We start from the raw sequence: 24,392 nt of genomic DNA on the forward strand, positions 1-24,392 counted from the left end.
TATATAATCACATTGAATTATTATGGATCATGCATCACTCTATCATATATCCCTGTAGTCACTGGACTGCACTTGACAGTAGAGTTGCAATCCTGGTACCCTATTCAAATAGCTATGTTGTCTTGGGTAGGTTATTATCAATATTGCACCTTTGTTTTTATATTTATAAAATAGAGTTCATACATTAGATTAATAAAATCACCACATTAGAATCACTTAGGGATCAAGAAAAATAGTGAAGATTAAATCTCATTCTAGAAATTTTTATTTCCTTTGTCAAGGTATTTTTTAAAAGCTCCCCAGGAGATTTTTTGTATCCAGGCATACACATATTAGATTCTTTGATTATTTATATCTCTTAAGTATAGTTATTTTTGCTATATCACAGAGCCAGTTAATTCTGTTGTCAATCCAAACTTACTAGAATCTCTACTATATGTTTCATAAGGTCTATTTATATTGCTCAAAGTCTATCTAATTTCTACTTTTTAGATGACAATTATGTAAAAGTGATGAACTGAAGATGGTTGATTGAGCATAAACAAAGCCTCTCTTCTCAATGTGGATGCCAGAAAATTGATCTTATTCAGTGTTCTGAGCCCTGACACATGAAAATATACCTGGAATAGCAATATTTTTAAGTAACCAACACCAAGCTTACTTGTACCCTTGCTTGAGTCCATGACTTAACACCTCTTAGCTTTTTTTCAATTAGTTTTCTAATGATTCAGTAGGAGAGCAATTTTTAGCCAATGAGTGTATTCTGACACTACACCAGCAAGCAGTTTTAGAACAGGTGGTCAGTCATTTGAAGAGGATAAATTTTCGCTTTCATGCAATGATAAAAAGGAACCTATTGTCTTTAAATGGGTTTTTAGAAGCATTGGAAATAGTTTCTGGAGGAAATCAGGATAGGACAGGGATAAAGAGGTGGGATTAGGTTAAATATACCTACATCTTCACACAGCAAAAATCTCTGGAACATAAATGTCACCAAAGAGTTATGTCTTCTTTGAGGAAAGGCAACCAGGCTGCTAAACTCCTTTTCAGTTGGTCATTGACTCAAACTGCTTTGGAACTGTGTTGAGGGTGCAAAATCTCAAAAATATTTCTGAGAAAGGTAGTTCCAGGCCAGCGAAATTCTCAAGAGAGAAATGAAGCTAAGAGCTATTAGTAGTTAGTACTCAGTATCTGAGAGATAGGATGATGTGCTAAGCCAAGGAAACGATCTGGGTGGTTGCAGGCAGCACCTACAACAGTCAACAAATAACATTTTTCAGACACACTTATACTTTGCAAAAATTTATTCCATTAGGTAGAACTTCTACAGAATTCTAATTGGTCATAGTATCCAGGAAAAAAAATTTTTTTTTTTTAAATCAAAACTTTACACACTTAAGGTATATGACATAATTTGGTATACATATACATAGTGAAATAATTACGAGAGTCAAACATATCAATTCTTTACAGTTACCATTTTTTTTGTCTGTGATGAGTAAACCTGAACTTCTACTCTCTTAGCAAACCTCCAGTATTTAATAAAGTATTATTATTTGTAGTCATCGTGCCTACACATTAGATCTTTAGAACTATTCATCTTACATAACTGCATAATTTTATAATCTTTGACCAAATACTCCCATTTTTCCCACCTCCCTGGTCCTAGTAACCACCACCATTCGACTCTCTGCTTCTGAGTTTGATTTATGTACCAGCATTACAGTATTATTCTGAATTTGATTATATTCGTATCTTTACAGTTAGTTTTATACTTTCATATGTTTTCATGTTTTCTGTCCTTCATTTTAACTTGATGAACTCCCTTTAACATTTCTCGCAAGGTGGGTCTACAAGTGATGAACTCCCACAGATTTTGTTTGTGAAGGTGGTTTTTTAAAATTAAATTTATTGGGGTGACATTGGTTAGTAAAATTATATAGGTTTCAAGTGTACAATTCAATAATATGTCATATGTATGTTGTACTGTGTGTTCACCACCCAAATTAAATTTCCTTTAATCGTTTTATATTTGACCCCTTTTTCCCTTATCTACCTTCCCCCAACACTTCTGGGTATCTATTCAAAAAATTTGAAAACATTTATCCATAAAGATATATGCAACCCAATGTTTACTGCAGCATTATTCACTGTGGCAAAGATATGGAAATAACTGGAATGCCCTTTGATAGATGATTGGATAAAGATGTAGTACATATGTACAATAAAATATTACTCAGCTATAAGAAAAGATGAAATACTGCCATTTACAACAACATGGATGGATCTCGAGATTATCATGCTAAGCAAAATGAGTCAGACAGAAAAAGTTGAGAACCATATAATTTCACTCATATGTGGGATATAAAACTGAAAGCAACAAATGAGAAACAAACAAAGACTTGTGGACACAGACAACAGTTTGGTGCTTACCAGTGTGAAAGTTTTATTTCTCCTTCAATCTTTAACTCTAATAAAGGTGGCCAGGGATGCTCTTAAATATTCTACAGTGCACAAAATAGTTCACCAGCACAATGAAGAATGACGAGTGCCAAAATGTCAATAGCGCCAAGGTTGAGAAACTCTTGTCTACACTTTTCGAATAAATATAACAGCTATTCAATTTTTTCAGAGCCATAGAATGGATTCATTTACGAATTCCCATTTTTCTAAGCTTCTTTGATATTTTCCTCCAAAGCCTGCTGCCATAGCAGTTCTGGCATCTATACTGCATTTAATGTGGACCATTACTTTTCACAACCTTCAAAGGGTCATCTCATTAGCATGTTAAAACAAGCTCCAGGGACCCTTGCCAAGGCATTACATCCTAAGACATGAAGCAGTGTGTCTATATCAACAGAATTTCCTTTATCCAGCATTATGTTCTGTTCACCTTTGATCTGGAACCTTAAGGATCCTCTTCCAGTCTTACTCAGCCACACCTTCCAAGTATGTGTTAGTTATGGCCTACAGCTTTTTTGGTATAAAATTCTCCTTTTCCTTTAGCAGATCCAGCACTTTCCCAGTCAGCTAACATTAAAATCTGACCTTACCTTAGTTATTGCTTTTATGCCGTGAGGGAAAGTGGGAGATATTTAGGAAGACTACTATTGTGATGCATTTGCCTTATTTGAAGCTTCCCTTCAATTATAAGGGTGACAGAGGCTTGCTTTTTAGACAATTTTTCTTTTAACAAATCAGAGAAAGTCAGTTCTATAAATCCAGAAGGTTCAGAAAAATCTTTAGTTCTAAGTTTCTCAAGTGCATCTACTCTACACAGAAATTTTCGTCCTACTTCTTCCCTGTCAGAACCCCGACTTTGGTAGGAAAGAGTAGAAAATTCAATATTTTTCTCAGTGTCTGTCAATCTTACAATAAAGTGCAATTTTTCAGCTTAGTCTTCTGTAATAGTCTCCGAATCACTTTTTTTGAAGTTTGACTGCTGACATCGTTTAAGCTTAACCTCTCCCATCTCCTTCTTTCTGCCCTAAATTTGAGAAGTCTGGTACAAACACCTGGGTGCTCACACAACGGATACCGATGGGACTCCAATCACAGGCTTGGCCCTGACATCTAAGTACAATAAAAATTCAAAGCCAATATTTTTCCCCTTGTCTCTCACGAAATTTTGGGTCTGCTAAGAAGCTATACTGGTCTCTCCAAAAAGCCCTATTACGTAAGTGATAATTCTTTTCATATTCTCTTGGTGTGTGTATGGCTTCATCAGCCTCAAAATGCAACCACATTTTGGGTAGAGGTCCATTCTATTTATGTAAAGTGGCTGCAAGATCTGCCCCCCTAGGTACAGGAAATAAGGTCTCTCCAAAAGCTTTCAAAGAAAGCCTTTGATGCTCACATTTTTTCTGGCAGGGGTAAGGGGGTTGTTTTGTTTTGTAATTAATAGATAACAATAAATCCAGTGCCTTAAAAGTATCCACCCAATTCCACAGTCCTAGGTATCATTTCCCTCAGATATCTCAAATATCAGAAAGAATGCACAAGGTAGAACATCTCTTCAACTTTTATCTTGTCCTATTTTACAAAAAGGGGATGTTTCAGCAGTTGCACTTCTGGAGCATGCCAAGGACTATCGGTGTTCTACCTAGCACCTGTCGTAGGGTAGTCACTGCCATCCAAGAAACAAATTATACAAATCTAGAATCCCATCTGTAAAGTTCACTTTCTTGGAGTATGTCTGGTACTGACTTTTTTAGGTCCTATTCTTTAAGCATTGTCTCAGATGAAATTGCTGTGCAAGAGTTTTTTTTTTTCAAGGATGTACTTTAGGTGAAACAGGAAAGGGAGAGAAGAAATTAGAATTGAACAGGATAAGAAGCCTGATTCTACAGGAAGCTCTGGAGCATGATGGCACCCCAGGATTTTTACTATCTAGAGACACAAAGGCTGGATTTCAAATCCCCATATCGATCAGTCATTGGCTGAGGCTATCCCTCCTGTAAGGTGTAATTACCTCCTGGCCATATCTAGGCAAGCTAATTTCCTTGCTGAGGGCAACTTTCCAGAATTATCAGCCATACTCTACAGTGGCTGGTAAACAGATGCACCAACCTACTGAGGAAGATCTGTGTGAGGCAAAAAGGACATGTACTATATCACTAGATAAATATAAGTGAGAAAAATACTCCAACTAGATATTGTAAAGACATACATTTAACTCGTTCCAAGAGTAAAAAGGAAAGTTCTACTATAGCCCAGTGGGCTAGGAGAGAGTGACCTGAGATGAAGTGAAAAAAGTCAGTAGGGGTTGGTAGATTACATAAGTTTTTGAAGGTTAGGATAGAGTTAAAATTTATTTTAAATGTGAGAGGAAAGTTTAAAAAGGATTTAAGACAGGGAATGGAACATGGAACAATGATATTACTCTTTAACAACATGACAGTCAACAAGCCGTTGTCATTGAAGTCCTAGCCTGATGAAGATGATTAAAAATAATTTTCAAAGGAGGATGGAGAAGTAGGAGTGGTGGCATACGCTTTCCTAAATTGTTAATGCTTTGATATTAAGATAAAAGGGAAGGTAGATAATGATAAAAATAATTGCAAAAAACCACAAAACTTTGACAGCGGACTTCTCACTCACCTTAGTGAGGAGAGATCAGAAAAATAATTTAATTTGAAAGAAATATTTAAAAACACTTTCTTTGCACATTGTTAGTTGTATGGAAAATTATACTTGTTACATATGTGAAAGCTTTATCTAAAATATATGGGAGGGACATATATTGTGCCATCAAGAAGAGTTTTGGGCATTGACCTGTGACAGAAAGATATGTATTTTACCTAGTATAGATTCTCAATATCTACATAAAATGTTGATGTTTTTGTTTTCATAGAATATAGGGAAAAAAATAAGAAAACATTTTAAAGTATTTCTATTATTTTATTTCATGACTCTCATTACTATATAATTTCTTTGTTAAGTTGAATATTATGTTGACCAAAGATACTATAAGAAGAACGAAACCATAAGGGACAAATTTTAAATGATGCTAACTCCAACTGCCAGAAGTTATTTAATAGACTATGATAGTTTCTATGCATTTTCCCATTTTAGCCTAATTGTTTAGAATATGTCAATAGTCTTCTATTTAAAAAGAGAGACATATTTTAATAGTTGGGAGTAATTATATATATATATATATTTATTTATTTATTTATAGTACATATATAATAACTACAAGTTATTTCAAATGTTGCAGTAGTTATTGATGGTATGCAGTTTGTAAGATGGTAACCACTAAAACAAATATTTAAAAACTCAAATTTTGAGAATTTATCTAGAAAATTAAACTTATACTTTCAGTAACATTTGATGATAAATGAATTTAATGATAACAGTATAGTAGAATACAAAATTAATATATGAAAAGTATATCATATTCTATTTGAATTTAAACAAAATGGACTCCTTTCTTACATTTTATGTATAGTAACATGCGTATAACTTATATATGCATTAAACATCATTATAATGACTACAACAGGTTTTTTATTTAGTTGAAACTATCATAGTTTTAATTACTTACAATTTCTCATTATTACATTCCAGTCTATAAAAATGTAGGTCATAAAGATAAAAGAGAAATAAGAAGCATTTTTTCTCTAGAATATTGATATTCTGAAATTAATGATTCTAAAGAGGATGTTGGCATCCCAGGCTGCAAACAGATCGATGATCATGAATGTGAAATCTAAGCTATAGGATTCTGAACTGAACTGTGAAATAAGTGAAGTTTCACAGATAATGAAAAGAAAAAAAATACATTTTGGAGCTACATTTTTCCTGCACTTGCTCATTATCAAGTATGCACTGACTCTCTTGCATTATGCACTTGCTTTAGGAAAAAATTGAGATTTTACTGCCTAGAGAAATAGCGAAAATTTTTAGTTCAACTGAAATTTTATGTAACTCAGCATCACAGAAATAGGAAACTTCTTTCTAAGCTAATTTAACATATTTTTTCTATAGACAACAACCCTAGCTTTCAGCAAGCTTTCTATCTCTTACAATTTAATTATGTAAAGTTTTATGTAGTTATGGGAAATAAAAAATGAAAAAAATACTTTATATTAACAGAGCTTGAGAAAGCAAAAAAGAAATACTAAGTATTATGGGTTAAACTGCATCCTGCCCAAAAAGAGACATGTTGAAGCCCTAAATTTCCCCTCGACACACACACACACCCCTCCCACACCCAGGACCCTGGGACCTCAGAAAGGGATCTTATTTGGAAACGAGCTCATTACAGAGGTAATGAATTAAAATGAGGCCATCAGGGTGAGCCTAATACAATGTGACAGACATCCTTATAAAAACAAGAAATTTGTTTTTATGTGCAAAGACACACATAGAGGGAAAATGATGTAAAGAGACAAAGGGGAAATGCCATGTGATGATGGAAAGGGAGACTGCAGTTTTGCTGTCACAAACCAAGGAACATTTGGGGCTACCAGAAGCTAGAAGAGACAAAAAAGGACTCTCCCTACAGATTTCAGACAGAGAAGGACCTGCTAATACCTTGATTTCTGACTGGCAGCCTCCAGAACTGTGAGACAATACATTTCTGCTGATCTAAGCCAAGCAATTTATGGTGATTTGTTATCGTAGCCCTAAAAAACTAATATTAAGAATACAATTCTGATAATTAAATGAGATTAAGATATAAGCCAGAAAAAAAAAATGCACATAAACTAGTAAGTTCATATACTGTCTCAGTTAAAGAAAATGAGTTAGTTGAGAAATTATCTATATTTTCAAAGTAACAACCAGATAACAACTATTTAGGATATTTTAATCAACCTCACCCATATCCTTCAACTTAATATAAGACATATTGTTTTAAATGTTAACATTATTAGACTTTCACTTAGGGTGTGTGTGTGTGTGTGTGTGTGTATGTGTGTGTATTTATATACACACACACACACACAGTTGGAAAAATTAACAGAAATTCCTAAGCATTGAACCTGAAAAGTTTAGCCAGGATTGTACTACATATCTCCTACTTAACAAGTTTGTGGCTTAACTGCTTAAACGTATGTTATATCTGGTGATAAAAACATTCCTCTGTGTAATCTTTTCTACTTATTTTACATTGTAGTACTGGACCAGGAAAACCTAAACTGAAATTCACAAATTGCCAGAGGCTAAGTGTGGAAAAGTATGAAAGTTAAAACCTCTAGGGGGGCCAAGTCATATGGGGACCACCACATGTTAGTGAGTTTTACCTCCAGGAGCCCTACCAGGTACACAGTGAATTTCAGAGGAAAATCCCCTAATGGGGAAGAGAAAACTATTTTGAAATATGCCAGAGTATTCTGCATGGGGAAGAGAAAACTATTTCGAAATATGCCAGAGTATTCTGCTTAACTCAACGAGACCAGACCTGAAGAGAATCTGTTTTACCAGAGATTAACCTATTGGGATTTGATTATAGTTCAGCTGATCCAGGGGAAGGAAAACATTCAACTCCAGTTTCCTCTAGGCTTCCATGTAAGAGAAAGAAAGTCTCCAACTTCAGCCCCTTTTAACCGTCCTGTCCCATCTAAGAGGGAGACAAACCGAGCAAAGCATTTGTGGAAGTTCACGCTAAGGGGCACAGACTCATTGAAAGACAGATATAATCATAGGACTATAGAATATTTTCTTCCTCCCTGCACTTTACCACCACATCGCTAAAGTGCTATATATTAGAGTTTCTTTTACCCATTATCATTTATATCACTTTAGGCTTTTGAAAAATATTATAAGGCATACCAAGAGGCAAAAATACAGTTTCAGTGCACAGAATAATCTGCAGTACCAATTTCAAATGTGACATAAATGTTGGAATTATCACACTGGTAATTTAAAACACCTATGTTTAATAATTTAAGAATTCTAATGAAAGTGTAGACAACATGTAAGAACAGATGGGAAATTGAAAACAGTAGGAATTCAAAGAGAGAATCAAAAATTCTAGATATCAAAAACACTCTAATAGAAATGAAGAATACCTTTGATGAGCTCATTAGTAGACTGGATGCAGCAAAGAAAAAATAATCTCTGAGCTTGAGGATATAATTAAAAACTTCTAAAAAGAAAAAAAGAAAAAATATTGAACAGAGAATTGAAGAATCACTAGACAACAAATATAAAGTGTAGCATATGTGTAACGGGAATGTCAGAAGGAAAACAACAACGAAAAAGAACAGAAGAAAATTTTAAAGCACTACTGACACAGAATTTCTCCCAATTACAGGTAGATATCAAATCACAGATCTAAGACTCTCAGAAAACAACAAGCAGGATAAATACCTAAAAAACTAGAGTTAGGTATATCATATTTCAACTGCAGAAAATCAAAGATAAAAAGGAAAGATTTTGAAGGAAGCCAGGGAGGTGGTGGGGAGAACACCTTACTTGTAGAGGAACAAATATAAGAATTATAACTGACTCCTCAGAAACCATGCAAGCAAGAAGAAAGTGGAGTGTTGAGAGAAAAAAAGAAATACCAACCATGAATTCCATATCCTGTTAAAATATTCTTATTAACTGAAAGAGAAATAAAGACTTTCTTCAACAAACTAAAATTGAGGACGAATTTGCCAGTAGACCTACCTTGCAAAAAAATGTTAAAAAGAAGTCCTTTAGAGAAAAGAAAATGATATATATCAGAAATTCAGATTGACATAAAGTAAGAACATTTGAAAAGGAATAGTAATAGTAAAATACTTCAATTTTTTTCTTATTTTAATTGATCTAACAGATAAGAGTTTGTTCAAAATAATAATAGCAACAATGTATTTGTTAATTGTATTTGTTAATTGTTAATTGTAGCTGATATATAAGTGAAATGAATGACAGCAATGATACAAGAGAAGAGAGGGAGTAATTAAGACTTTTGTTATTATAAGGTACTTACATTACCTGTGAAGCAATTTAAGGGTATTTGAACATAGATTTGGATTAGTTGTAAAGGTATATTGTAAACTATGGTAACCACTATAAAAAGAGAAAAATGGTGTCATTGATAGGCTGTGAAAGGAGAGAAAATAATTCATATAAAATGTTCAATTAAACCACAGAAGGTAGAAAAAGAGTGGAAGTCAAAATTGGGAGTAAAGAACAAGGGTGACAAATAGAAAACAGTTACAAATATGATCACTAGTAATTCAACTATATCAATAATCACTTTAAACATCGATTGGTCAAAATGCACTAATGGAAACCAGAAATTGTCATGTGGATTAAAATCAAGACCAAATTATACACTATCTATAAGAAATCTAGTTTAAATATAAAATTACATATGGAATAAAAGTAAAAGGATGATGAAAAATATATTATGCTAACATTAATAAAAATAAAGCTGGAGTAGCTATATTAATTACATGCACAGCAGGTTTAAGAGCAAGTAAAAATGTTAGGAATACAGAAAGGCATTGCATAATAATAAAGGTGTTAATTATCTAAGAATACATAACAATTTTTAATGTGAGTGTGTCAAATAAGAGAATGACAATATACATAAGGCAAAAAAGAATATAACTGCAAGAAAAAACAGATGAATCCACTATTACAGGTGGAGACATCGACACCTTTCTATCAGAAATGGATGTATCCAGCAGGCAGAAAATCAGTAAGGACTAGTTGAACTCAATAACACCATCAATCAACTGGATATAAGCAACATCTACTTATTACTTCATACTACTGTAGAATAGACATTTCTACAAAATCATGTGGTATATTCACCATGATAGACTACATTCTGGGCCATGAAACACACTTTAATAAATTTAAAGAATGGAAATCATCAATACATATGATTTTAAACCACAATGTAATAAACTACAAATAACAGAAAAATAGGTGGAAAATACCAAAATAAAGTTTAAAATACACACTTCTAAGTAACACATGTGTCAGAGAACAAATCTCTAGAAATTAAAAAAGAAACTTGTTTGAAATAAATGAAAATAAAAATATTCTTGTAAAAATTTCTGGGTTACAGTGACAACAGTGATAAGAGAGAAATTTATACAGCATTAAATGTATACATTAAAAAAGAAAAAAGATCTTAAAATCAATAATCTAAATTCCCCTTAGGAAACTAGAAAGAGAAGAGACAATTAAAATTCAAAGTAAGCAGTAGACAAGAAATTATAAAAACTAGAGCAGAAATTAAAATAAGAAATCAACAGAGAAAAATAAAGGAAAACAATAGCTGCTTTTTTGAAATTATCAGTAAAATAAAAAATTCCTTCATTCTGGCTAACAAAAAGAAAAAGAGAAAACACAATCACTAATATCAGGAATTAAAGAGGAGACATCATTACAGATCCCATGGTCATTAAAAGGATAATCAAGAAATATGCTCACAAATATGAAAATCTAGATAAAATGAACCAATTCCTTGAAAAACACAAGATGTCATAACTCTCATGAGAAAAAAAAAAGACCATCTGAATGGATCCATATCTATTAAAGAAATTTAGTCAATAATTAATGATCTTCAAAACAGACAGTACCAGGCCCAGATGGGTTCATTGGTAAAATATAGCAAACATTTAAGGAAGAAATTATACCAATTCTCTATAAGCTCATCCAGAAGATAGAAACAAAGAGAATACTTCTTACTTAACTCAATGTATGGGGCCAGCATTACCCTAATTGCAAAACCAGGCAAAGACATTACAAGAAAAGAAAACTACAGACCAATATCTCGCAAGAATATAAAAGCAAAAATCCTCAAAAAATTAGTATATCCCATCCAACAATGTTTAAGAAAATTATACACTACAAACTGATAGGAATTTATTGCAGATATGCAAGACTCATTCATTATTTTAAAAAATCAAATAGTGTAACCCATTGCATCAATAGGCTAGAGAAGAAGAACCATATAATTATGTATTTCAATAGATGTCAAAAAAGCATTTGACAAAATCTAACACCTATTCAAGATAAAAATCTCCTAGTAAGCTTAGAGGGAAACTTCCTCAACTTGATAAAAAGCATCTATGATCAAAAAAACAAAAACAAAAAATTACATCATATTTACTAGTAAGAATATATATATGAATGATGAATATATATACAGATGACGAATAAGCGTATGAACAGATATCATATGTCATTAGAAAAATGTAAATTGAAACAACAAAGTACCACTTCCTCCTATCGAAATGTACAAAATCTGGAACACTGTCAATACCAAATGCTTGTGAGGATGTGGAGCAACAGCAACTCTCATTCATAGCTTGTGGAATGCAAAATGGCACAGTCACTTTAGAATACAGTTTTTTCCAAAACTACATGTATTCTTATCACATGATCCTGCAGTCATGCTCCTTGGTATTTGCCTAAATAAGTTGAAAACATATTCACACAAAAACCTGTACACAGACATCTACAGCAGCGGCTTTGTTCACAATTTCCAAAACTTGGAAGCAACTAAGATGTATTTCACTAGGTGAGTGGATAAATAAATTGGTTTGTCCAGACAATGGAAAATTATTCAGCACTAAAAAAATGAGATATCAATTCATGAAAAGACATGAGAGATCTTAAATGCATATTAGTAAGTGAAAAAACTCAATCTGAAAAAGTTACATACTGTTTGATTCCAACTGTATAAAATTTTGGAAAAGGCAAAACTATAAAAACAGCAATATAAGAGAAATATAGCCACTTTTGACCATGTTTTTAAAAATGTTCTCAGTGATACATATGCTCAGAAAAGTCTATATTCACTGTTGTTTTCATTCCTTTGATGATGACATTGTGGGAAATTCCATGAAAACCATTAAAAAAGATATAAAGTGAATATTGATATCAAACATATATAGAATTTTATTTCATATAGAACAGAGCGCTACTGACAATTAGGATAGATGCTATTAATTAAATATTAGTTGAGTGAAAGTCTTGAAGTGTTGGAAAAACTTTAAAAGTGATTCTCAAATAGACTTAAGCCGATAAGAATTTATTTCAAATCCACACCCTGTTTACTCAATAGCTCACTCCCTTTTTATTCCTTTAGTATGTTAGTCAGCTCAGGCTGCTGTAAGAAAATACCATGAACTGGGTAGCTTATCAACAACATAAATTTATTTCTCACGGTTCTGAGGCTGGAAGTCTGAAGTCATAGGCCAGTGCGGTCAGGCTCTAGTGAGAGCCAACTTTTGGGTTGTGGAGTCCTGACATCTCACTGTGTCCTCACATGGCAGAAAGGGCGAGGGTGGATTATCTGAGTCCCTTTGATAAAGGCACAGTCCCATGCATGTGGGCTTCACTCTCATGACCTCATGACCCTAAGGCCCTACCTCGTAATACTATCACACTGGGGGTTTGGATTTCAACACATGGATTTTAGGGAAACAAATATTCAGTCCATTGCACTTAGATAATTATATTTTCTTTGCTATTATTCCATAAATTTTATGACCACTTTTTTTCTAGGATATGTAATACTTTCTTTTTGGTGACTATTACATAATTACCTTATTAAAAATGGACTTGGTCAATACCCACATTTGAAACATGGTTAATACGGTCTTTACTACCTCAGGGGTGGAGGAAGAACAGTAAAACACTTGTGTCCCCATACCTAGATCCATATGGGTGGGGTCTTTTAAAATGACTGTAGTTGACAATGTATCCCATTACAAGTAAGGATGAACAAGAAGAATGTCATTCCAAGAGAAAAACTCAAATATCAAAAGTTCTTTCTTTTTTTTTTTTTCCCGTACGTAACCTCCACTCAATCAATGACTGTATGTGAGTTGTTAGGATGATGAGGACACTGAATATGGAAGCCGTGTTATAATTCTGCTTCCTTTTTAATGTTGAACACAGACATTTTATTTTCTACTCTCCTGTAGACAGCTGATACCCCTGCTTGAAATAAAAGTTCTGTGAAATTATAAGACAACCAGCACGGTTTTGAGTGGCAAAGAATTTCAGTGTTAATAACAAGAACTGAAAAGAATTAAAACAAAGTATTGATAAACTTTGATAGAGGCAGGCTAGTGACAGGATAGGTGACTAATAAAAGAAGGTCCAGATTAACCTCAAGAAAGTAGTTTATGTTTGGCTAAATTTTACAGTTTTCATATATATATGTATATATAGTTTTATATTATTATGTATAATATACATATTTATACATTAAATACTTTATTATTTACTCATATTATATATTATTATATCTATTGTGTTTATATAGCTTATATTACATATTATTGGTAATTATTTTACTAATATTTTATCTCATGTGTGTTTCATATTTTAAAGTATCATATTCAATAATCCAAAATGACTTCTATAAAAAAATCTCCTTTTTATAACTTTAAAAACATTTTCTATTGAAATGACTCATTGCCTGAGTTGGCCTGAAACACTGTTCAATGTGTTCTTCCTAATCTTTTTCTATATTTGCAAGAACAAACTTTTGTTTCACTGTATTTAAGAATTAAAACAATTATCACAAGGCTGTTTCCCTAAGAATATTTTATATGCAAAATGAAGGTGGTGGATATAATCATCAAAGTGAACATTTTAAGTTTTAAAATTATTTTAGCTATTATGCTTTGTTTTGTATTATTTGCAACTGTTAATAATGGTAATACACATTTAATTCAACAAAATATATCAAAATATAAAATTTATTATCCTTATTTTAAAGATGAAGAAACTTTTCCTAGTTTATGATAGTAAATGTTTGAACCAGGATTCAAATTTTACAACATAAACATTAACAGCTTGCTATAGTATAAGCTACAATGACAAAGGACATAAAAACTGATGTCATAATAGATGAAGTCCAAAACTTGTTTTTTTCCTAATTAGATTAATCAGTTTTTTAAATCTCCCTAAGCCTCAATTTCTTCATTCTATAAATGGACATTTATAGAACAAACCTTTGTTTTTTTTATTTTCTTCCTAAATAAGTTAGAACTTAGTTTATTATTTGCATAAGAATCCAGGAGGATTTATTCAGCTGCAGAATAAATAACCAAGTCTCTTTATTTTTTACCATGTGAGTGGATTTTATTGGCGCTGAAGCAGAATGGTTTTAAATGCCTGAGGTTTTTTTCACATTTAAATTATTTTTAAATTGCTTGAATATGGATTTTTTTTCAGTTTATGCTCAGGTTAATAATGCTATGTCCAATGTTTGTCATTTTGATGGCTTTTAATTGTCTTTTGGTCAATAAAGAATATGTTAAATGTGATTTTCTTGCAGTTTGTTCATATGCAACCATCATTATTGGAACATTCAAATATACAGAGAAAGCCGAATAGCAAAATCATAATTACTCTCTATTTGTACTTTTACTATTGGTAAAAATGTCACACGTAAAATAAGTCATAGAATTCTAAAAATAAGTAGTCTCATAGAGACCATTAATGTTATTATCCTTTTTGTATAGAAAACAGTAAAGATACGAAATTTAGGAATTCTATTTACTGACAAAGTTAAGGGAAAAATATAGAACAAGCATTTGTGGGTTTGTAGCTATTTCCAGCAATTCATTTATTGTACATCCCATATTTCACCAATTTAACCACAAGTCTACCAAAAAAAGGTTTTGGTGAATTTAAATTAACATGTGACTTTGGTATTTTCCTACTAAAAGAAAATATAAAAATAGTACAACATATTCTTAGCAATTAAGACAAGCTATGATTATTTAATAGATAACTACACTCATTATATTGTTAGAAAACTTTGATTTTTGACAATGTATTCTAGAATTTTTCAACAATTAAATTTATATTTACCTCTTGATAATTTCTTAATTACAATATTTTCTTTAGCTTAAAGTGTTGAATGAATTTCTTTGTTATAATTTATAAAATATCAACATAATTTTACTCTTTTTAAACATTATACTGTATTTATTTTCCTTTTCTCTCTGAGTTCTCTCTCTCTCTCTCTCTATATATATATATACACACACATATATGCATTTCTTTTGCTTTTTTATTTTTGCATTTCTTTTTTATTTAGTTGTGCTCACTGACATTTTATTGTGTATCACCCAAGAATCAGGTTATTCTTCTGCCTAACTGCAGTATAATTATGACACTGAGATAACAACAGAATACTGTTGTCTAATATGTCTAATGTCTCCATTTTCCCTCACAAAGATTATCTTCCTAGCTACTTCCTATCTTTAGAATTAAAAGAGCACAAGTTCATCTTAATTGCATAGTTTATTGAGTTGATTTAATCTACAATACTTCGCCAAAAAAAGGCTTTTTTATTTGTTTGTTTTTCATGATACTAGTATTTTTGAAAATCCTAGGCCAATTATCTTGCAATTATATATTCTTAATCATTACTCAGGCTCAACCTAAAAATGACATCTGTAGGTTTCTTTTGCACAAGGACTATGTTTTATCTGGAACTGCAAATTCTTTATAGTTCATTTAAAATTGACCTCTATCTTCATGTTATTTGTTCTAGCCTTTTCAATTTCAAAAACTTTAGAGTTTCATTTTTAAAATGTTTTTAAAAAGTAAAAGAAAAAAACAGATACAACATGTAGGAGTTTAAAACAATTATCTGTAATAGGTGAAAATTACACACATTTTTAAAGCACCTTGGCAGCCTCTAACTCTGTAAGGTCATGAGCACAGTTTGAATTATTTTAGTTATTCTTAAAATGTTTTCTCTTGTCATCTCCTTTAATGTATATTCCTCAAGTTTAGTTCTATTTTTTAATCCAGGTTGGACCATAAGTGACCTGAGAAGCAGAACAACATTTATTTTTAATTTTTTTTTTGTCCTTGGATAGTATTCTCATCTTTGACACAGTAGTACTTGTTGAAAGAAGTAGAGATTGAATGGAATTTTGCTGTTACCACCAACAGGTTACCTGATTTATTAGTTTGCTATGGCTTCTATAACAAGGTACCATAGACTAAATGGCTTAAACAGTAGAAATGTATTTTCTCAGATTTTTGGAGGCTAGAAGTCCTAGATCCAGGGGTTGGAAGGGTTGGTTTCTCCTAAGGCTTCTTTGCATGACTTGTTGATGATCATGTTCTCCCTGTTTTCACCAGGTGTTCCGTCTGTGTGTGTCTGTGTCCTGATCTCCTCTTCTAATAAGGATTCTAGTAATGATGAATTAGGGCCCACCCTAATGACACCATTTTAACTTAATTACCTCCTGAAAAATCTTAACTCCAAATATAGTAATGTCCACTGGGGATTAGGACTTCAACACATGAATTGGAGGAGGGGATACAATTCAGCCTATAATACATGGTTAACTCCTATAGGACAAGTAGGCATGAGTGAAAATTCAGTGAGGCAGAACTGGGGGACAAAACAACCAGCACTTCTAAGTCTAAGTAGGTATCAAGAAATAGTTTTTAGGAATTAATGCTAGTGAGTAGTTGACATTGAGAGAGGAAAAAAGAGATTTAAAAATGTATTCACCTCAATGGTCACAATTTAATGAAGTTCACATCAGAGAAATCTATTAATTTAGAATAAGATGATAGTATAAAAAGCAAGATTCATATGCAGGACTAGAATTCTCTAGGCTTCACATGGCAAGAACAATACATTGCCCAAATCTTAGATGAAAAAAAATGACAGTTATTTCTTTTAAGAGAAATGAAATATAAAATGGAACCTGGATAACAGGTACCAAGAGAGATGTGATTCATTCATTCATTTATACACTAATACACTCATCTTTTTAAGAAAAAGTTATCAAAAATATTGATAATGCACCTATTATTATTATAAATACATTTCAAGTATATATTATTATTATTATTATAATTCATAAGATTGATATTAGCATTCCTATTTAACGGATGAAGAATCGGAGCCTTAGAGAGGCCACCTATTGGTCAGAAGTGGCAAATGTAGAGCTTGAACTCAAGTCAATTTGATTCCAAAGTCCATATAATTGTCCTTATTTTAAACACTGTAACAAGTTTGGAAACTGATTTTTCACATTACTGTCCACCAGTTTTTCAACTATGTGTAGGTGGAAGTGAGGATCTAAAGCAAGTTTTGCCTAGATTATGTAAGCTTCAGTGTTAGGATCAAGCATGTATTTAGAAGTTTTAAATATAAAGAGATATCAGAATCTCACAACTGTCAGACTGTCCATTATGAAAAAAGACAAGAGATAACAAATGTTGGCAAGTATATGAAGAAAAGGGGACTGTTTTACACTGTTGGAGGTAATATAAACTGGTATAGCCACTATGGAAAACAGTATGAAAGTTCCTCAAGAAATTAAAAATAGAAGTATCATATGATTGAGCAATCCCTCTTCTGGATATACAGCCAAAAGAAATGAAACTATATCTTGAAGAGATATCTGCTCTCCTATGTTCATTGCAGCATTATTCACAATAGCTATTTATGGAAACAATCTAAGTGTCTGTCAATGGATGAATTAATTAAAACATGTGGTATATATATGAAATGGAATATCATTCAGCATTAAAAAAGAATGAAATTCTGCCATTTGTGACCATGTGGATGATCCTTGAGGGCACTACTCTAAGTAAAATAAGCCAGGGAGAGAAAGACAAATACTACATGGCATCACTTATATGGAAAGCTAAAAATAAAAACAAAAACAACAACAACAAAATCTCAGAAAAAACAGAGAACAGAAAATAGAGATTGCCAAGGCTAGGGGTGGTGAAAGTGAAGAGGTTAGGAAAGGGTATAGATACTCAGTTATAAGATGAATAAGATCTGAAGATCTAATGTGTAACATGGTGATTATAGTTGGTGACACGGTATTTATTGTATAATTGAAACTTGCAAAGAGAGTAGAATTTAAATGTTCTCATCAAAAAAAAAGTAAATATGTGAGGTGATGTATGTGTTAATAACTCAACGGGGGGAATTCTTTCACAGTATACGCATATATCAAATCATCATGTGGTATACTTTAAGTGCCTTACCATTTTATTTGTCAAATATATCTCAATAAAATTTAATTAATTAATATAAAGAGAAAAATAAATATGATGGATTAGAGCCTTCTTGTTTTGTAATTATTCTAGGGTAGGTTCTATACTGGTACACTAGAAAAATAAAAATAACTAGTTAAAGTATACTGGATCACCTCTCTTTAACTTTCCATTAAAGTGCTGATCTGATTCTAGAGAAGGGGTAGGGAAACATCTGGGTGAGGGGGGATCCAAAATTCTGCTTAGAAGAAGAAAAGGGAGAAGAGAAAAAAAGTGACCTAATTTATTGAGCCAATTTTTACATATAATCATTTATTTACCTAATAACCCTATTTCACTCTACACATAAAAACAGAAAGTCTGAAGATTATTAGAAATCTTATGAATGGCCAGGCCTGTTTTAGAATTGTGATTTTTAATCCAAGGCCACATGTCTCATTTGCTCATAATCTTTTCAAATTATATGTCTAGGAATCAAGTTAAAAGTGACAGAATCCCTCTCATGCCATATTCTGTATTTCTGTTGACAAATTTGACCTCAGAGATATTAGAATGCAATGATTTATTGATGTTTTCCCCTTCTTTAATTTTTTTTCCATTTCATTGAGTGATAAGCCCACTGTTCAGAAATTAAATTTTTTAGTAAAATATAGTTGTCTTTAAAGTTTCTAATGTGTATTGATAAAAAGAATAATATTATCAAAAAGTATTGATGATCAATATGTTCTAGGTCCCCCTTTAAGCACTTTTTTATTTGCCAGTTTATTTAATCCCCCTTACACTATATGGTATGTTTGTTTATTTTTAATCCCCTTCCCCCACCCACTTCCACTCCTGACCTACGGATGTTGCTGTCTCCCCTTAAAGACTGGATCTCTGAAGGTGGGGTGTCTCCTCCCACCTGCTCGCAGCACACACCCAGGGCCTGGTGCACCCGGGGCCTGGCGCAACCGGAGTAGGGGCCATGGCTCCGCTGGGGCTCAAACCCAGGACCTTCTGTGTATAAAGCAGACGTGCTAACCACTACTCTATAGAACCACCCCTTATGGCTTATTTATTTTTATTTAGTTTCAGAATGATTAATAGATTGAGCATTGCTAGATGGCAAACACTTCTCTTAATATTTTAAGTTTTATTTTTATCCATATATTAAAGTTAAAAAGTAGAAACATAGATTGCTTTATTTCCCAAAGTCGTACAACTAACAAGTAGAAGAGGTAGGCCTCCAAAGAGAGGCTGCAATCACTGTGATTTCTAACATTCTGTTTTTAATTAATTCCATTAAATTTACCTATTAATTCATTAAAAATATCCCTTAATTAGTATTACACGGCAATCACTGTTCTTGGCATTACTGATTCTGGGATGAAGATTACACAGACAGAGCACCCACAGTCACCCACAGTGAGCTTATGTTCTCTTTAATGGCCATTTCTGATATTTTTTTATAGCATATAAAACCGTGGCCCTCAAGCATGCTAGGTCTACAATGTCTATACTCTCATTCTATCGCTATATACACAAAATAGAATATTTTAATTAACTAAAAACATATATAACCAGAATTATAGTCATTTACTAAATTGTATAATCAAACACCATTTTCACTCTTCACAATTAGCAAACAGACCTTGGTTGAATGTTTTAATTTTTAACATGTTTTATTTTGCATAAGTCAAAGTAATGACTGCCAAAAGTGCTTACAATTTTATTAATTTATTTCTATTTCAAGTGATAAAAAATGCATCTCAGACTAATATGGGGTAGATACAGAGTAAACTGACTCATAAATAGGGAGGGTAAGTGGATTGGTCAAGAAGATTGTAAGTAGGAATACATTTCTGTCAAGACTCTTCTTCAAAGAATCTTGTTTCTAGAGCTGTCAAAATTAGCTTCAAAACCTCATAGATGGCCTCTAGAAAGAAAATGACACTTTACTCCCTTCTAATATGAAAATACTGAAGTATTTGATAATACTTCAGTAATATTGACTGGTCTACTGATTAACAATCAATTCTTAGATAAAGCGGTATGGCCAGACATTTTATGCATTGTATATGATTGGTCCAGATTGGCTCATCTATTCTTTTTCTGCCTAGGAATGGAAGTAAATGGGTTAGTTCTCTGTTTGGTATCCAACATCACAATACCGACCTACTGATGTTGTGAGCTGTTCCATCCGTGAGTTGGCAAGGGTAGAAGAGGTAAGTGATTGAAGAATTTCTCCAGCACCTAACAATATTTGACATACAGAAGATGGTCTATAACCCATAAATAAATTTAAAAACAAATTACAACACTCAGCATGCTGAGGTCAATTCTGAGATCCATTCTTTTAAATACATAGAAGTGAAGGATTCTTTGAAAAATAATGTGTTTCTTTTGCTTGTTTGCATTATGATAATGCAAATCTTAGAAAACTAAGCAAAGAGTCTTTGTTGGAGTTTTGTGATTAAACTCTACATTACAATGTAAGACCTTCAGAATGGCACAGCAAATTCATTTGGTGTTCTCTTGGTACTCCTTGTTTATATTCCACACTGCTTTGGAAGACACACTCTGCGGTCAATTTTAATTAAAATCTTGTTAAAATCACTTGTCTATCAATCCAAGATCAGAAGGTTTATCTATATTCGTAAAATTTTTTTCCAAGGGATTAATTTAGTGCTAATGCTATCACAAGTGGCATATCAATGGGCAACCCCCTGACAATACAGCTAAATTATCTTTTCTGATTGTGGCTAAGCATACATATTTGGCATTTAAAAACTGAGTCAATTATTCCTAACATTCATTTCAAAGCAAGTATTATAAAATATTTGGAGCTACCTGAAAATAATAGATAATTAGGCATTAAAACCATATTAAAATAACATGAATACTCGAAGGCAAATATTTTTATGAAATGGATAATTGGAAGTGATAAGAAGTTCTTGCACACCATCATATTTAATTTTTTTCTCTCAAGGCCCCACTGGGGTTTAATTTTAATCAGGCTCTTGCGATCTTGAAAATGTGAGCTCTGATAAAAGGCTTGCTGCACTGCCTTTGTTTTACAGTCATGTTTCTCTTGTGCTACACACCCCTTATTTTTGTTAAATATGATAATCCAATAAATGAATTTCCTAAAGACTTGAAAAATCTGGCATTTATTAAAAGCAGCATAGAGAGATTTTGAAATATAAAATAATCATAATTGCTCAGATTTGGAAACTACTTTACAATTTAAAAAATCCTTTAACATATTTTATGTTATTTGATTCTCAAGTTAAACCTGATAATGAAGACTCTCCCAGTCATCTCAATTTTATTTTTATTTTACTTATTTTTTTAATTTATTTTATTTTATTTATTTATTTTTTAGGCAAGGCAACCCCTTGGTTGACCTCACAGACTGCAAGGGCCTTGTCAGCTTACAATCCCTTATTCTTATTTTTATTTTTGTTTTTATTTTTTTACACCTACAGCACCCGGTCTTCCTAGATGGTCTCCCATCCAAGTAGTAACCAGGCCCGACCCTGCTTAGCTTCCAAGATCAGATGGGATTGGGCTTGTTCAGGGTAGCATGGCCGTAGATAATTTCAATTTTAAAGATGAAAAACTGAGGCATATATCAGTGACTACTTAAGCCTTACCCCATATAATATGCATACAGAATTTCTTTGACTAAATTTTCTCCCAAATCCCTCTTTCCTTCATATTACCACAGTGTCTTAGGTCTAAAACATTTTTTACACATGTGTCCCAAATTAAACTATTTTTACATTCCTTAAATATGTGAAATGAGCCCCTTAGGAAAACACAGTAATAATAATGTTTACTATTTTATTTACTAAATCACATATAATAGTCCTTTAATGTCACCATTTTTAGTGAGAAAACTCAGGTTTGAAGAAATCAAGAGTATTACCCAAAGTAACATAAATTGTAAATAATAGGGATAGAATTTGAACATAAGTCTCCATATTTCTGAAGTAAGATCTTTAAACTACTAAAATAAACTGATCATATCATTTAATTTTATAAAGATTATAAATTTTAATTTCATAAAAATTATAAATTTCCTGAAAATATTATTTTATATATCAGACAATAATTGCAAATGAAGCATGGCTACCTATCTCACATTTAGTAATTGTTCATCAACTGTTTTTCTCTAGGAGAATTTAAAGAATAGAGTTTTCTGCTTAATAAAAAATTTTAAACATTTACAAAAAGTGCAATCAACTAGAGAGCCAACCTAATCTTAAGTATAAATGAATTCACTATCTGAAGCTCAACTTGCATTCTGGAAAAAGTAGATTTGCTTGTACTCATTGAATCACAAAACTTCTTAGAAAGAATCATTTTTTTAAAAAAATCAAGATATGTTTGTGGGATTTGGATACAAAATTTTGAGCTTATGTTAAAAGGCAATATTTTAATACCAGCATATAAAGCTCAACCCTAAACTTCAGTTCACAGAATGGAAAACCTGACCCATTTAATAATTCCAGGGTGAGAATCTTATGAACTAAAAACTACTCTGTAACCCATCTTTTAATTTTTTTATAACTATCATGAAAATAATCTGTACCTCTCATCTATCAATCAGATACCTCATTGCCTTCAACCTGGACTGGAATGGTCCTTGACAGAATATTTAGACTTACCTCTCATAACCCTACCTGACTGATGGGGCTATATCCTCCCATTTGATTGTGTTTCATTTTTTATTTTTTTAAGTTTAGTCATGTATCATTAAAATTGGGCCCTACATCACTTTATCACTTTGTTTTATCCCTCTAGGATTTCCCAGTATGCCTCCTGCACATATATATCTATACATATTTTTTAAAAAATCATTGTTTCTTTGACGGTTTCTTTCTGCATCTTTTTTCCTAACAAAAAACCCCAATTATTAGTGAATGACTCCCTCTTGCCCCACCCCACACAAATATAACTAACTGATACAGTTTAAATCATTTTTTAATTGCTACATAATATTCAAAATTCTTACATGCCATTATGTGGTCAATTATTTCCATATTGGTGAGCATTTGTTTTGTTTCTAATATTTGCAAATCTGAAAAAAAATCAAATGTTTATATGTGTGTATATATGTCTGAAACTCTTTCTATTTTTCTATCTATCTATCTATCTATCTCTCTCTATATATACATACATACACATACACACTTATATACATATATATGTGTGTATGTTACTCACAGGTGCTATCTTTTTTTAATTTTGTGTCTTGCTATTTCACTATATTTTTATGTTGTAAAAGGTCGAATTATAAAATGTTCACATCATTCCACTAGCAATTTCCCCCACATCCCTTTTCCTACACCCCTGTCAGCCAAAAGTGTTTGAGGACTATTTGTAACAGTCTACCTTCATATGTTGGCTTTTGCAGAGAAAATTCTTAAAAACCTTTTGAGTATGACTTTGACTTTGAAGCTCTGCATTAGCTGATCTATGAAAGTATTATGCACAGAAAGGATTCTAATACTAATAGAGAATTTTAGATTACAAAATAACTTTCCTTTTGCATTACTTAGTTGGTTTTCACCAGAAACTTGTGCCATAGAGAAAGCTACACAATGATGTCCACCTTACAGTACAGGACACTGAGCAGGGGAGAAATAAGTTTCTTACATAAGGTCAGAAGAATTAGGACAAAGAACCAAACTTTTTTTTGTACCCTATAACTACATGGTCTAGAAATACAAAGGGAACAGCTTTACCAAGTGCCAGAAATAGAAAATATCTCATGTAAAATTTACATTTTATTCACAGTGGATTAGATGTTTTATTTTTCATTCTATACATGTATGCTTAGAAATTTATCTTCCCAATTAGTCACAGAATATTAAATCTAACAGGGGCATAAGAGATTTAATCTACCCTTTGAATTCTACTTTTGACAACATATAGGCAAG

The 24,392-nt window shown here is 32.2% G+C and overlaps 1 pseudogene; it reads right to left on the reverse strand.

Annotated features, from left to right (window-relative positions):
* Positions 1 to 21,923: 21,923 nt before the first annotated feature.
* Positions 21,924 to 22,042, reverse strand: LOC112485662 (annotated as a pseudogene).
* Positions 22,043 to 24,392: the final 2,350 nt, after the last annotated feature.

The sequence above is a fragment of the Pteropus alecto genome, unplaced genomic scaffold (genome assembly GCF_000325575.1).
Source record: "Pteropus alecto unplaced genomic scaffold, ASM32557v1 scaffold5, whole genome shotgun sequence".
Taxonomy (NCBI): Eukaryota; Metazoa; Chordata; class Mammalia; order Chiroptera; family Pteropodidae; genus Pteropus; species Pteropus alecto.